Source organism: Dipodomys merriami, unplaced genomic scaffold (assembly GCF_024711535.1).
Source record: "Dipodomys merriami isolate MVZ:Mamm:240054 unplaced genomic scaffold, mDipMer1.0.p SCAF_169, whole genome shotgun sequence".
Taxonomy (NCBI): domain Eukaryota; kingdom Metazoa; phylum Chordata; class Mammalia; order Rodentia; family Heteromyidae; genus Dipodomys; species Dipodomys merriami.
The window spans coordinates 1658865-1665255 of NW_027203037.1; the positions used below are offsets into that span (position 1 = coordinate 1658865).

Consider the following 6391-nt stretch of genomic DNA (forward strand, 5'->3'; position numbering starts at 1 on the left):
GCAGCCCCCAAGAAGGTAGATAACATGGGAGGAACTCCCAAATACCTCTCAGTCCTTTCTCTTAAGGTTAACGGACTGAACTCTCCAATTAAGCGACACACACTGTCTAGTTGGATTAAAAAACAAGATCCTTCTATCTACTGCCTTCAGGAGTCAAATCTTGCCCGTATAAACAAACACATTTTCAATGTTAAAGGTTAGAACAAAATCTACCAAGCAAACAACCCCTATAAACAGGCGGGAGTTGCAATTCTAATATCAGATAAAATAGACTTCAAATTAAAATTATTGAGAAGAGATAAAGAAGGTCGCTACATACTAATTAAGGGATCTCTCCTTCAAGATGATATCTATTCACCAAACAATGGAGCACCCACATTTATCCAAGAAACACTACTTTCCTTCAAATCACATATAAATCCAAAGACATTAATTGTTGGGGATTTTCACACACCACTCTCCCCACTAGATAGATCAATTCGGTAAAAACTCAACAGAGAAACCACAGAGCTAAACAGCTGCATATATCAATTAGATTTAACAGATATGTACCGAATATTTCACCCAGCAGCATCAGAATACACGTTTTTCTCACCAGCACAAGAAACATTTTCCAAAATAGACCACATTTTAGGCCACAAAGAAGACTTGTATAAACTCAGAAACATTGAATTTATACCTTGCATTTTCTCTGACCACAAGGGAATAAAATTAGAACTCGACACCAAAAGCCACCAACGAAAGTCCGGTATCACATGGAGACTGAACAACACACTACTGAATCACGAGTGGGTCATGGAAGAGATTAGAAAGGAAATTCAAATATTCATGCTATTCAACAAAAATGAACACACAAATAACCAGCTCCTCTGGGACACAGCGGTTCTCAGAGGCTATTTTATAGCTCTGAGCTCAGCCAGATAAACGCCAATCCAGTAGACGGAAAGAAATAATTAAAATTCAATCAGAATTAAATGAATTAGAATCCAAAAAAACTGCAGAATAAATCAATGAAACAAAGAGTTGGTTCTTTGAAAAAATTAATAAAATTGACAGTACCTTAGCAAATCTATCAAAAAAAAGAAGGGAACACACCCAAATAAATAAACTCGAAGATGAGAATGGAAACATCACCACGGAAACAACCAAGATTCAGAAGATTATAAGGGAATACTTCTCAAAAGTTTATGCTAATAAGATTGAGAACTTGACAGAAATGGACCTTTTCCTAGAAAATATTGACATGACAAAACTAAACGAAGATGAATTAAACAAGCTTAACAGGCCCATATCAAGCATTGAAATAGAAACATCAATAAGAGACCTCCCAGATAAGAAAAGTCCAGGACCAGATGGTTTTACAGCAGAATTCTACAAGGCCTTCAAAGCAGAGCTCACATCAATTCTCCTCCAACTCTTCAATGAAATTGAAAGAGAAAGTTCAATACCGAACACATTCTATGAATCCATCATAACCCTCATCCCAAAACCAGGCAGGGACTCATCAAAGTAAGAGAACTATAGACCCATTTCTTTGATGAACATTGATGCAAAACTTCCAAACAAAATTTTGGCCAACCAACTTCAACAATTCATCCAAAAAATCAAACACCACGATCAAACAGGATTCATTTCAGGGATGCAAAGCTGGTTCAATATACGCAAATCAATTAATATTATTCATCACATCAACAGGGGCAAGAGAAAGTACCACATGGTTATCTCAATAGATGCAGAAAAAGTATTCGACAACACCCCTTTATGATGAAGGTTTTGGAAAAATTAGGAATCCATGGAACATCCTCAATACAATAAATACTGTATATGATAAACCTACAGCCAGCATTATACTTAATGGTGAAAAACTAAAGCCATTTCCTCTTAACTCAGGAACAAGACAAGGATGTCCACTCTCTCCACTTCTCTTCAATCTAGTATTAGAATGCCTAGCTACAGCAATAAGACAAGATGCAGACATAAAGGAGATCCATATAGGGAAAGAAGAAACAAAACTCTCCCTCTTTGCAGATGACATGATCTAGTATTTAATGAATCCCATAGACTCAACTCCCAAATTACTCAAGCTGATTCAAAACTTTGGCAAAGTAGCAGGTTATAAAATTAACCCTCAAAAATCAATGGCTTTCCTATATGCCAACAATGAGAAAAGTGTGTCTGAAATTAGGAAAGCAACTCCATTTTTAATAGCCCCACAAAAAATAAAATACCTAGGAATTAACTTTACCAAAGAAGTGAAGAACTCTATGGTGAAAACTTTAAAATCTTGAAAAAGGAAATCAACACAGAACTTAAAAAACGGCAAAACCTCCCATGCTCCTGGATTAGAAAGATTTACATCGTGAAAATGGCAATACTTCCCAAGGCTATCTACAAATTCAACGCGATACCTATCAAAATTCCAACCTCATTCTTCAAGGAAATAGAAGAGGCAATCCAAAAATTCATATGGAACAATAAAAGACCCTGAATAGCAAAAACGCTCCTCAACGGAAAGAACACTGCTGGCGGAATATCAATACCAAATTTCAAACTCTACTATAAAGCCATAGTAATCAAAACAGCTTGGTATTGGCTTACGAACAGACCTCAGGACCAATGGAATAGAATTGAAAACCCAGAAATGACCCTACAGACCTATCACCATCTAATCTTCGATAAGGGAGCTAAAACAATAGAATGGAAGAAAGACAGCCTCTTCAGTAAATGGTGCTGGCAAAATTGGTTAACTACTTGTAGAAAAATAAAGCTAGATCCTTATATATCACCCTGCACCAGAATCAACTCCAAATGGAAGAAAGACCTCGAAGTCAAAGCAGGGGAATAGGAGAAACCCTATGTCTCCTTGGCTCAATCCGAAATTTTCTGAATAGAGACCCGAAACACAACAAATCAAAGAAAGGTTGGACAAATGGCATTGCATAAAGTTGCAGAGCTTCTGCATGGCAAAGGACATAGCTAGCAAGATCAATAGAAAGCCCACGGATTGGGAGAAGATCTTCACTAGCCATACAACAGACAAGGGTCTTATATCTAAAATATACTTGGAACTCAAAAAATTAAATCCCCCAACAACAAATCCTCAAAGAAACAACTGCCTAATATATAAGTGGGCGAAAGACTTAAAGAGAAACTTCTCCGAATAAGAAAGAAGGATGGCCAATAGACACATGAAGAAATGCTCAACATACCTACCCATAAAAGAAATGCAAATCAAAACAATATTGAGATAACACCTCACTCCAGTTAGAATGGCAAAAATCAAGAACTCTAACAACAACAGATGCTGGAGGGGATGTGTACAGAAGGGAACGTTACTTCATTGTTGGTGGGAATGTAAACTTGTTCAACCACTTTGGAAAGCAGTATGGAGGTTCCTGAAAAGACTTCACATAGAGCTCCCCTATGACCCAGCAATCCCACTTTTGGGCATTTACCCAAATGTTTACAAACAAGACCACACTAAAGCTACCAGCACAACTATGTTTATTGCAACATTATTTACCATAGCTAAGATATGGAACCAACCCAGATGTTCCTCAGTAGATGAATGGATCAAGAAAATGTGGTGTATATACACAATGGAATTCTATGCCTCCATCAGAAAGAATGACATTTCCCCATTTGTTAGGAAATGGAAAGACTTGCAAATATTTATATTAAGTGAAGTAAGCCAAGCCCAATGAATCATAGGCCCCACGGTTTCCCTTATTTTCAATATCTAGTATATGTATGAGTCAATCAGAGAAGGTCGGATAAGGTGATATTAGGAAAATGAACCTTTAGACATGTATTTAAAAGTTTTTTTTCTTTCATGCAGTTGTTTCTAACACATATAAAAGATTATTTCTTTGTTGCTTTGTATGTTCCTCCACCACAGGATAACCCCTGCTTTCAGTGTATTTGATGTCGGTATAATTTGAAGAGGGGATGGGGAAAAACAATTCGTTTAAATAAGGATACAGATGGATCCGTTGCAACAATGAGAAGTACAAGTTGTCATGTCGAAAACGAACTTTACAACTTTGGTGTGGGGGTAAGTTTGGGTGGGAAGTAGGGGGAGGCTGGGAAGGGTTGTGAAGGGTAAACAAAGGAGGAGGCTACAATGCTTGATAAGAAATATAGTCATTATCTTGCCCATGTAATTTTAACCCTTCTGTACAGTATGTTCTCAATAAAAATTTAAAAAAAATTCAGAATGGTATAGCTATTAAAAAAAAAAACAACAAGAATTTAGGTAGTCATACAAAGGACTTCTATTTTACTACTGCATTATACATTTTTTCTAATGTTGGATACCAACTTTACAAAGCTATTAGAAAGCTCTTAAAGCCTTTATATTGAATAGTGATTTCTTTTACACTATAACATGGTATTTCCCAAATCATTGACATAGAAGGCATTGTTTCCTATTTTCTCATTCCTAGAATAAGCTGCACATGAAGACCCCACTGGTCCTCATTTTCAGTCTGTACTTTTGAATACTGAGGAAAATCATTTCTCTGCTCTCTATCAATTCTCTACTATCCAGTTAAAATAATTCAAAATAGTAAAAATGGAAAAAGAGAAATTAAATCATGGTGAAACAACATATGCAGGAAATTCACCAGATTTTTCTGACCAGTTCAACCATTGTGAAATCTTGGTGAAATACATGGACATCTCATTCCCACTTGCACTCAAAATCTCTGGTTAGGCAATTCTGACGAAGACCAGGAACAAGATGAAAAAGTGAGAAATGGTATCAATTGCAAGAAAAAAATGGAGTAGGATCCAAGCAAATTTATTATTTGGGATGCTGAAATTAATCGGCTTACTATGGCTTGTAGACTACTTTCCAAAAAGGCCACCCAGATGAATACTAGGGATGAAGATGATTATACCCCTCTTCATTGGGAAGCCTAGAGTGGCCACTTAGACTTTGTCCATGAGTTGGTAGCTCAAGGCAGATATTCATGCAATAACTCTGAATGGCTCACAACCCTGCACAGTGCTTATATGTGCAATAATACTAGAGTGGCTTCTTTCTTAATTCATCATGATGCAGATACCAATACCCAAACTAAAGGCCTCTTGATTGCCTTGCATCTTGCTGCTGGGAATAGAAATAGAAAAGATACTCTGTTGAACCATTATATCAAACCAGGTCTGAAGATCAACTTGGATGAAACTGCATTTAATATTGCCACAAAAGGATAAGTATGTATCACTACCACTTTGAAGTTGTGGAAGGCTGTACAAATTGTTCTCCTAAGTTGTAATGGTTTGGTTAAGTTTCTTAAATTTCAAAAATGCCAGTCCATCCTTTGTGTCCCTTAAATTTTTTTTTCACAATACAAAGCAACAGCAATATCTTACTTTAAAAATTCATGGATTCCATGGTATTCTTTCAAGAGAATTGCCTGACTTTTATGTCAAAATGTATTAAAGAGTTGTTTGTATACATCTATAATGATTTCTGCAGTTTGTGATTTTTTAAAATCAGAAATAATTTTAACTTCTCTGTTGAAATGAATAGTATAGAAACTAAAGTTTTCCTTGTAGTTTTCTGAAAAAAAGTATGTCTGTGTTTGTATAATATCCATAATCTATTTCATTCGCTCCTAGATATAATACTTGGAATTCTACATTGTTATATAATGTATAGGTTCATTAATAAATGTGTCCTTTCAGACTGCATTCCATATAGAAGAAGTTTAAGATTTCTTTTTTTCCTAGGTCCTTATATTATTTTATTTCCTTGGGATAAAATTACAATGTTATCTAATTTCAAGTTTTGTAAAGGTTATGCTATGTAAAGGCCTTTCTAAGGTGAAGAATTAATACACTGATGTGAATCTAACCTTTAATTCTATAAATTACATGTATTGTTACACTTGTTTTTTTGTAATTAACTTTTTAATAACTGTTTTTCATTTCTTGCATCAGAAGAAAGAAAAAATATGGAATACTTCACAAATTTTCATATCATCTTTGTGCATGTGCCATGTTAATCTCTGTATTGAAATTTGGGTAGACCTGCTTCTGAAGCATGTACTACCCTCTAAATTTAAGTACTTAATGATGCAATCTTTATACAGGCATCTATCCATGGTTCCCTATTTGTAACAAGGAACCCTTATTGTTCCTAAAAATGCTATTGATCTTATTTCTCTAAAATTCTGTGTATAGTGGAAAATACATATCGTTTGGTCGATTACTCACATTTACAATTTTTTGTCAATGTCTATTTTGTCATTTTCATTTTAAATTTAATCATACTTTGAAACCTTTTCAGCTAAGTCCAAAGGTGATGGCTTTTCAAGTACTTATTTATCAACTCAGTTAGCTTTGTAGAGCTAATGGATTCAAAGTAAGACTTGCTTAAGAGCTA

At 35.2% G+C, this 6391-nt stretch overlaps 1 pseudogene; it reads right to left on the bottom strand.

Annotated features, from left to right (window-relative positions):
- Positions 1-5954: 5954 nt before the first annotated feature.
- LOC138828972 (U6 spliceosomal RNA) lies at positions 5955-6051 on the bottom strand (annotated as a pseudogene).
- Between the last annotated feature and the right edge of the window lie 340 nt (positions 6052-6391).